Source organism: Electrona antarctica (assembly GCF_951216825.1).
Source record: "Electrona antarctica genome assembly, chromosome: 21".
In the NCBI taxonomy this organism is placed as follows: Eukaryota; Metazoa; Chordata; class Actinopteri; order Myctophiformes; family Myctophidae; genus Electrona; species Electrona antarctica.
Genome location: NC_136802.1, coordinates 12,280,647 through 12,290,456, shown reverse-complemented (window position 1 = coordinate 12,290,456; position 9,810 = coordinate 12,280,647). Strand labels below are relative to the sequence as shown.

At 42.0% G+C, this 9,810-nt stretch overlaps 1 long non-coding RNA gene across 1 annotated transcript in view; it reads left to right on the top strand.

Moving 5' to 3' along the window:
* Positions 1-935: 935 nt before the first annotated feature.
* Positions 936-9,810, top strand: part of LOC306914198 — a 178,022-nt gene continuing 169,147 nt past the window's right edge. Inside the window, exons 1-3 of the long non-coding RNA XR_013788667.1 lie at positions 936-1,050; positions 1,223-1,338; positions 1,490-1,525. This is a non-coding gene — a long non-coding RNA (uncharacterized lncRNA). The remainder of the gene's footprint in view (positions 1,051-1,222; positions 1,339-1,489; positions 1,526-9,810) is intronic.

Below are 9,810 nucleotides of genomic sequence, written 5' to 3'. Positions count from 1 at the left end.
GAATGTTCGCCTATTGTGACATGCCCAGAATAGGGATGATTCTACAGTTCATGTGGATGAACTGTATAGAATCTATCTTGGTGGGCCAACAGCAGCATTGTTTCCAGCGAGGTAAAAGTGTACACCTTCCAGGATGTTATTTCCACATTTTTTATATCCAGTACAGTTGAAACGGTACATATACTGTATATATTTTTGTACCCTCTGGGTATGATGCTGCCCACATCTCTGTCCCAATCCGGAAAAAGAAAATTGACATTCAGAGTTTTGACACTTGATGACGTAGTCCTATTATATAAGCTGGTGCTGTAGCTATTTACATTTGATTTGCTAATACAATTAGGATGATGATGCATAGCTGTCAGACTGATTGTGCCACATAACCACGCATTTACATGTGATACTGTATGTATTCTTGTGTTAATCAAAGGCAAGAAATTACATTTTATAGCTTTAACACCACTAGGCTCTAAGCAATTGTACACATTTAAAATATATTATTTTAAATTAAAAACATAAAATTATTAATTTGATGTTTGACATTTTATTATTGACAATTTAGGTGAATTTTTATAATAGCCTAAATGTTCCTATTCAGGACAGGTGTGAGCATTCAGTAATTTCCAAATGTCACTCTAGTCCCAACCACTATTTTCGTCAGACCAAGAGTATGCCTGCCGATTACCAAATTATCTAGCTATTAATTCTGAACACCGAACACAGGTAAAAGGTAAGAAAAAGCATTGCATCCATCCGGACAGCACCCATCTACTACTGTAGGTATTATATCCTGCTCCTCTAGCCGGCCATCAAGTGGTCGGACATGGTAATGCAGGTATGTGAGGAAGCATCATCCAGTGAGTATGTGGTCCTCCTCCTCCCTCCTTCCTGCGTTGCTTCAGCCGTCGCCAGGAGCTGTGTGTGTGTGTGTGTGTGCGTGTGGTGGAATCTGACAGTACGCGACCGCTGCCTTCCCAAAGAATTAAGCATAGCTCTCACTTTTATAACGGACCGTGTCGTCTTTACCGACAGTCATAAAGAGTAGAGCAGGTATACCGTCTCTCTTTTCCGAATTTTCTTATGAGTTCTCGTTCTTTTTTCCCCTTTCTGTTTTTTTCCCCCTTCATCACAGGTGTTATGTCAACACTTTTTTTTTGGCGGGTGGGGGCAACTCCGTTTCTAATGGAATTTGTTGTGGCTGTTTTTGGTGTCTCTTTTTCAGTTCAACTGGGCCCCGTATTTTGGAATAAGAAAGGCATTGCTGTTTTCTGACTTGAGAGAAGAAAGAAAAAGACTCCTCTGGAATTTCCTTAAGGGTTTTTTGTTCGGACGCCTTGGGTAAGTGAATCTTTTCATGTCAGCTATTTGGGGCAGCTGGTATTAATTAAAAAACAATTAGCATGTTATTGCGTCGTGCTGCTCGCAATTTCGGTCACCTTTTTTGGGTGGGGGGAGATTTATTGTGATGTTTATTTATTTTCTGTTGCAGTTGCCGAGGCTTTGCATTCAACCTTCTGCGTGCATAGTAAGTAGCAGACTTTTAAACATTCTTTTTTACTGGGATTGAGACGCTGCTGAAAACCAACGCATGCTTCTCTCAGATTCAGAAGTGGCTTTTGTTTGCCAAGTTATCCACCGCTGTGTGTGCGTGTGTGTGTGTGTGTGTGTGTGTGCGTGTGTGCGCGCGCGCGGGCGTGCCCAGGACGCATATGTTTGCATTATTGCATATATGGAATGGGTGTTATCGGATAATGTAGCGCAGCTTTGCACAGGTCGGGAGCTGCTCCCTAATAGTTGACGGTCACGGAGGAGCAAAAGCTGTTTTCTGAATAATTTATCGTTTATCATCACAAATTCCTGGCGCTCAAAATGCCGACCGGGCTTTCTTGGCCACAGATGAATATGATATGGGCTCATATTTCAAATAATATTGTGTACCGAATGGGACTGCTATGTCATTTGTTCTGTTTGCTGTGGATGAGAAAGTTGTATTGAATGAGCAGTGCTCTAGAGTCTAGATATTGACAGCTGCATGAAGCTAGTTCTGATTAATATGAAAGTGACAGCTTTCACTCAAGGGTGTGTTTCTCTCTCTGCAAGAGAGAGAGTGTGTGTTTGAGAGAGAGAGAGAGCGAGAGAGAATGTGAGAGAGAGAGAGAGAGAGAGAGAGAGAGAGAGAGAGTTAAGTGAACATGCACAAGGGTGCCTGCCTCAGGTGATGTGGTGGAGTGAGTGACTCACTGATTTTCTGGTGGGGCTCAACTGTCATTTGACAGACTAATGTAATCTTTGAATGCTGATCCACAGAATGAAGCATGTGTCAGGAGAGAGAGAGATACAGTATGCATTTTATAGTCCATCAGTGCCACTTAAACCCAGTCACTACAGTAGCCAGAGCTTGGTGGTATAATCCATCCTCTTTGCTGGAGAGCTTTTCCGTGCTACCTCTTGACAAGTGATTCATATTTAGCCAATTAGCTGTGATTTGCAGTCCTATTTTTAAAGCTCGAAAATAACAATGGGCATGCAAACCAAAATAATGAGCTGAGAAGTTTGTGTGCCTCGCAGCATTTTATGCCCAAGCAAAGCGGAGGCGAGGAAGTCACAAATGAGGGCACACACAGGCAGAGGGATGTCTTCCCTGGCCAGCCCAGAGTGGCAGAGGGCTAAGTGAGCATGACCATCGAGGGGTGGTAATAGCATTACAGTCTGCCAGTCCAGTGGGAGACGGTGGGGAGGATAGTGTTGCCTTTCAAAAGGAACTTTAAATGGGGAAGCATGCTGGAGGGGCCACCAAACCATGACATGCAGGCATTTGGACATGTTGAACTGCCAGAATGGCCACAGGCTGCTCAACAATGCACTTTTTAACCGTGCTTTATTATGGTAATTGATCTGCCTTACCACGAGATATCATGCATCGTGTTGAGAGGTCATGTGCTGAAAGGACCCTCCCCATCGAGTCTCCATCAGTGTAAGCAGCTACACTGATGGAGACTCATGGGGAGGGGTCCTTTTGGACTGTGATTATGGCAGGATTTAGCTTTGCGTCACTAATGTTTCCCTTTGGTTGGAGATTTGCTGATTGTAGGCACATTAAGTGTTCATTTGGATTGTGGGATACATGGATCATACCAGATAGAGCAGTCCTAGCTATCTGTATTAGATCTGTTTTTTACGGCATGGCCAAAAGGTTTGTCTGTATATAATATATATACATATTATGTATATATATGTACCGGTATATCTGATGCCCTCACAAGTACAGTAGACCAAAATCATCACAGCTGACGCTACCACAGTAGACCTGGATGACGTCACAAAATGGTAGCGTTAACATTAACACAATAGTTAAGGACTACACGGACTCTAGTCTATACAATCCAACAAAGTTAAACTTGGGAAGAATATGGAATTTTGATTGTAGTTGATATTGATAAGCCATATGTAAAATGTAGGGTATTGCATTCAGCAGATGTCTTAGTGGCCAGTTCACGAGGTGGATGGGGGGGATTGTTAGGGCTACACTTGCCGATTGAAATGGCTTATTCAATATGTATGTATGTATGTTCATTTTTTAACACACAATGTCTATAGAGTATATTGTTTAGTGGCAATAGCCCCTCTTATGTCCAGCTTTTGGTGTATGTGCACAAACTTTGTACTTTCTGTAATCTGCCTCCTGTTGTTGTTATCTGACTTTTCCCTCGATTCTTAATCTTTATCATTTGTAAATATTCTTTTTTCTATAGAAAATAGTCAGTGGTCTGTTCCTTCGTAATTTACACGGTTTGCCCTTAGTGCGTCTGTGGTGTTTGGGAAGTAGTGCTCGACTGCTCATACTCCATGACAGTGAATCCATGTGATGACATACGAGCTGGGAGAAGGAAGGTCTCAGTCAAGCGTTATTCATAGTCTGGATTTTCGGTGGTGAGGTGACCACCGAACTACAACATGACGTCACGAGCCGCGGTGAAGAGCAAACCACCGCCACCGCCCCATCTCTCTGCTTTTACTCACCACCGCTCAACGTTCTTTCAGCTCCGGTGGTCACCTCACCACCGGAGCGGTGGTCACCTCACCACCGAAAATCCAGACTATGAATGAGCCTTCAGTCTCCCACAATCCATGCTAATGTTTTGGAACACGTACGGTAAAACATTCCCCTGTTCACTCGCCGTCACCACACTTTGGCTTTGAATGCACCCATGTAAATTCAGTTGCCATTCCTGAAGTGACAGATTGAGTCCATTGAGCAGGTTTAATGTGTCACACAGGTAAGCAAGTTTTGTGACCCATTTTTCATCACCGCCATTGAAAGAAATGTGCTGGCAACATGGACTTAAAAAAAAAAGAAATCCACAATCCACCCACGTAACAAACATGTACTGTAACTCAGACACTGTTCAGTGATGATTTGATATTTTTTCATGTTCATGTTCGCCTTGTTGTGGTTTTATACTAGATCAGTGCCCAAATAAAAGGGCACTGCACAAGTCAAGGACTATAACGGTCTATAATCATAATTATATCCATATCTTTCACCATTGTATTTGTTGTAGTTGTGGTGTGACTGAACTCTGGTATCCACTTGATTTATATAATTGTATAAGTATAGTTATAGTGCTCAGTGTGAACGACCCTTACCCATCTATTTGTCTGTTTTTTATGCCCATATCTGAATATTTCTGTAGCTGTCTGTCTGTGTCTCTTTTATGCCCATAATGGAGTTCTATGTGAAGCATGCCCAAATATGGAGTGCAGGTCAGTCTATGAAGTCAGTACTACACGTCATATGAAAAGAGAGCATACGAGTGTGCGGGTTCCCTCTCTTTTCATATGTAATTTTTCGAACCCAGCACCTCCACAAAGTGATGTGCGTATTTTACTATAGTTTCAGTACTACACGTCATGACATCAGGGTCCTCCATAGACCATACATGGGGATTTCTTTGTTGGCATGGGGCTTTTGCACATTTATTGTAAGATAGTGGGGTATTGGAATGTTTGCATTGACAATTGACATTGACAGGCACTGGATGATCATATGGCATATGGATGATTGATCATAGACACAATATGTTGTGACATAACAAATATTGTCTCTACAGTATGGATCATTTGGGCTTCTCTGTGTTGTTACACTGTATATTCACTATAGTGCATGCCACTTGTGGTTAATATAGATTATTGTAGATTAATATAATTATTATAGTCAAAAGTAAACTCTCACTGGACACAGCTCTTTCTTTGCATTTCCTCAGCCATATATAGTATGTATAGTTTGGCTTGAAGAAATCTGCTAAAATGAACAATAAATGTATTCTGTATATAACCAGAAAACAGCTGAAAACCAAATAATCAATAAATATAACCCACACTGAAACAAGAACCAAATTGACAGCCAGGTGCATGCCTTATTTTCATTTGAAGAGTCATTCGATTCTTCACCCTGGCTGAGACATATCCAATGAAGGCAGTCCTTTAGCGAAGGTCAGTTTTCTCCTCGTGTAGAGAGAGAAGCAGTTTTCACCAGTGAAGTGGATTTGAAGTCGGTGAATTTCTTCCAAAGGCTTTCATGGATTAGTCCCAGGTAAGTATTACCTTCCACCATCGTTTTTCCAGGCAGCACTCCCATTTCACAAAATTGTAGCGCCATTCTGCAATTTATCTGCCGTCCTCCCTGTGAGTGCTGCTCCCGAGATGATTTGCTGTCACCACATCAGTCATTATTGGATTTCTTTTGGCGCAATGGCTTCAGGTGGTAAAGGAGAAGGACAGGTCTTTCCGTGTGCTTGCTCAAAGTTGCACAAGCTTCATCTTCATGGCCCGAGAGTCCAAGCCTACAGTCAGGTTTCCACTCTCCTCCCTCCATTAATTATCTTTCAACATGGATAGCTCTGCTGCTGTGACCGCAACTCCAACACACCCTCATTATTTTACCTGTTCTTGCATCTCCCCAGAGAGAGAGAGAGAGAGAGAGGCAAGCTGTAATTATAGCTCATAAAGCCATCCATGTGACATAAGAGCCCATGACTAAGGTGAGAAACGGTTGACTCAACGGCTGCTAATCACCTTGTATCAATTAAAACAAAAGAAAACAATGAAAAAATGAGGTTGGCACATGGGTGTACTCAGGACTATGTGAGGAGTTTTATTTCACTGGCCTTTTCACTATTACTAATGAGCAAGAGTGAGTAGAGTACTACTGTACAAACATTATCCGAGTCCCCATCAATTGATAGTACAGTAGGTGAAAACTGAAGGCATGGTCTTATGGAAAGGTATACATTCCCTATATTATTCCCTGGTTGCTACTGTATGGAACACCTTGATTACCGTACAAGGCTCGTTATGACAAGCTGAATTCCCAGATCCCAGGGGCCGTTTTATAATGAGAATGCGCTGACAGATAATTAGATACACCTGGCGCAGGCACTTTCACAAAATTCTGATTCATCCCAAAACAAACTGTTTTCCGCCTGCCAACATGAAAGTAGAAAAAAAAATCTCCCTCTGTCACATTGCCTCTTCTCTCATGGTGGCAATGTTTTATTTATTTATCCACATCTTAACACGGTTGGATATGGTGAGTTTTCATTTTGTGCCGGTTGATGCATTTGCTGCCAGAGTTTCCCATCACCTGCTCAGTCGGGAGGCTGCCAGCGTCCCCTCGCCGACATTGGATGCCCCGACACTACGAGCTGAGAACCTTGAAAATTCATTATTTCCTCGACAGTGTTGCGCTAGATGCCATCTCAATTTGGTCATCCAATTCAAAGCCAGTAAAATTGACAAAATAACCGTCTTCATGAGTGTCGATTTTCAAGTCATGCAGCCTCAGACCACCGGCGTAGGGTCCATTGTGGCCCAGCCAGTTTAGAACTTTCCCAGTCTAACTCCGAAGAGAGGGGGCGAAAAAACAAAACGACCAAAGATAGCCTACTTTGGCAGCCCTTGTGCATGCACATTTCTGTTAGTAGGCTATAGCAAACCACAGCATGCAAGCCGCCCCCATTAGCACGTCAGCAAAACTGTTCACACCTATCGGCCGGAGATGCGCCAACCCACAATGCTAAATTGCCCAGTCAATCATTTAATCCACGCGACGCGCCTGCCTCAGACGTGGCTAGTTGCGTATCTTTCCCCAGGATAAGTAGATATCGTGTGTGTGTGTGTCTGTCACTGGTGTACATGCTAAACATACTTGCTCATGCCTCCATATACACATTAGCTGCCTTGAGATTTATAATTTGATGGATGCACACAGACGTAATCAAGTAATTCATGCACATACTGTCAGACGACATGCAGTAGGATAAATTAATGTAATTGCCACGCATGCACGCACACACGTTAACAAAGTCCTCAAATACAAAGCGTTTTTTTCCCCTCCAGTTGATTGGAAAAGCTGTGTGAAATGTAACACCTTCACCTATTTATATCAGGCACTTGGCTCCAGTCATACTGTAAATCAGACATCTATAAAGTTGCTAAACTGCCCACTGCGAGCAACATCAAAGCAATTAGGACTGATATACAGTCAGTGATGTAAACAGGTTTTCAATGTAATGAGTCCCTGTAATGAGTCCCAGGATGCAGGGACGGTCTTTTAGAAATGAGTCCCAGGGACATTTTATGAGTCCCACTTCAACGACGTTAGGAGTCATATTTTGCCATTTTCACAAATTGCAGCATTTAACTCTCATTTCATTTTATATGGTTATAATGTGGTTATATTCATGTAGAAAACAGACGAAGAAATGATTATTATAACTAAAGCTAGCAGAATAAAAAACAGTACAGTAGTACAGTAGTGCATCCCGTGGATGCAGAGGTCGTTTTATTGTGTCCCTTAACTATAAACTGCGTTTTGGGATGCAAAATGCACCCTATTTTAATCTCTGTACAGTAGGTGGAAATGTGAACTAGTGCATATTGATGCCTTCTGCAATTAATAAAGTTCAAAGTTGAATTTCTTTATGATTCCCGGCCCTTCCAATTCTTCTCTTTACAGTTGCTCAGATAGGTAGCCTGGGCACTGTATTGCCAACTGAAAAGTGTTTAGAGAAGTGGTTAAAAAAAGAAAACACAATTATGTAGGAATGGTTATTGTGAAGAATATACTGCATCAGTGAAAATATATTAAGAATGTTAATATTAAAGTTTCTGTTTCTGCTAATCGGTTCTCACCGTGGTAATGCTGCAAACTCTAGCATTGGTACAACTCATTTAAAGCCAATGAAGCCATACCATTTAATCAGAGTTTAGCCCTTGAAGAACTGCATAACATTTAACCCATTTTGGGCGGGAACCCCTTTTGTTGTTTTAAGCATTATGTAATACTTTAGCTATTGAAAAATTGCAGATCTACGAGCTTGTAGATCTGCTATTTTTGAAAAATCGTGAAAATGTAGCACAAATCTTGGAATATATATTCTTTCAGAGCGTCTTTAACTCAAATCTTTGCTTCTGAGGGGTTCCTGGAACAACATATTTTCAGATGGGGGTCGGTGGCCAATTACATATAATTTTGGGGGTCCTTGACATGAAATATTGAGCACCACCACTGACATAGAAACAGGTATTTCCGAAAACTGTCATGATTTAGAAGACATTTTTAGAATCTGATCTCCGGTCAAAATGGGTTAATAACATTGCGTAAGGAAACGGTGCACAATGCTTTTAGGGATGCATGCACGTGTACAGTACAGTAGCATGTATCACCCTGCCCTGGGCATAGGATTACTCAGTTCTCCATATTTGGCATACCCATCTGCCTCCTGCAGGGCTTATGTGATATGTCTGAGTAGGCTCTAGATGGTGCACTGCCAAACATAGAGACTATTAACAATATTTCCTTGGAAAATGATTCAGCAGGCCCACTAGACAATCCGAAGAAGCGATGCCCTGTCCCCGTTTACCTTGAGCCGAGATAAAGCGACTGAGTCTTTTTGGATGCACTCTGCAGTAGTTGTTGTCCTCGTTACCTCACTTCACTCTCAGGCCGGCGGTGCCTCCGACCCAGGTTCAGCCAGGCATGAAGTGGAATTTACCTCAACAGAGATCGCTGTGGTGGATATGTCCTTCCTCTGCTAGACTTTTTGTTATATCCTGAAGGAAACTAGCATCCATCTTGCATGGGAGATACAAAACAATGATGATGTCCTTCTGCCCCATCATGTCAGGAACTCACAAGTCTGCCTGCCCTGAGCAAACAATTGACACTGTCTAATGTACCTTATCCTTATGGTACACTGCATCACATTGCTTCTCTCCTATTCATTTGTTAGACTCAGGCTTAGTTAGTGATTTTAAGTTGCATCTAATTGAAAATAACAACTGACCTATTTTGCTGTGATCATGCTCTTGTCTGCAATTCGGTGGCCTGATACGTTTCATGGATCTAGGGAGCAGTGTAAAAGAATCGGAAAAAAAGGAGAAAGTAAAGAATGTAGGCAAGCCGGAGCCAGGCTACTCTACAGTCTACACAGTTCGATGATGCCGCCTCTACCCAACATTAAAAAAAGGAAATCAATTAGACCTACTCTGGTGTTATCTGAGAGCCTTCCGCCATAGGGAAGAGAAGAGGGAATCACAGCTTTTGAAGGAAAAAGAAACCGAAGGGATAAGCAAACTCAACTATGTGCAAAACAAAAGCACATACTTTATAGCAATTAGCACTGGTTTCACCGTAATGGGCAATACGGTGTCCATAGCAGATAATTTATTTATGTTGTTTCATGCTCAGCCAAGTGTTTCGAGACTTCATGAGCAAAATGGAGAAATCTCTTCTATCCTGTTAATGTC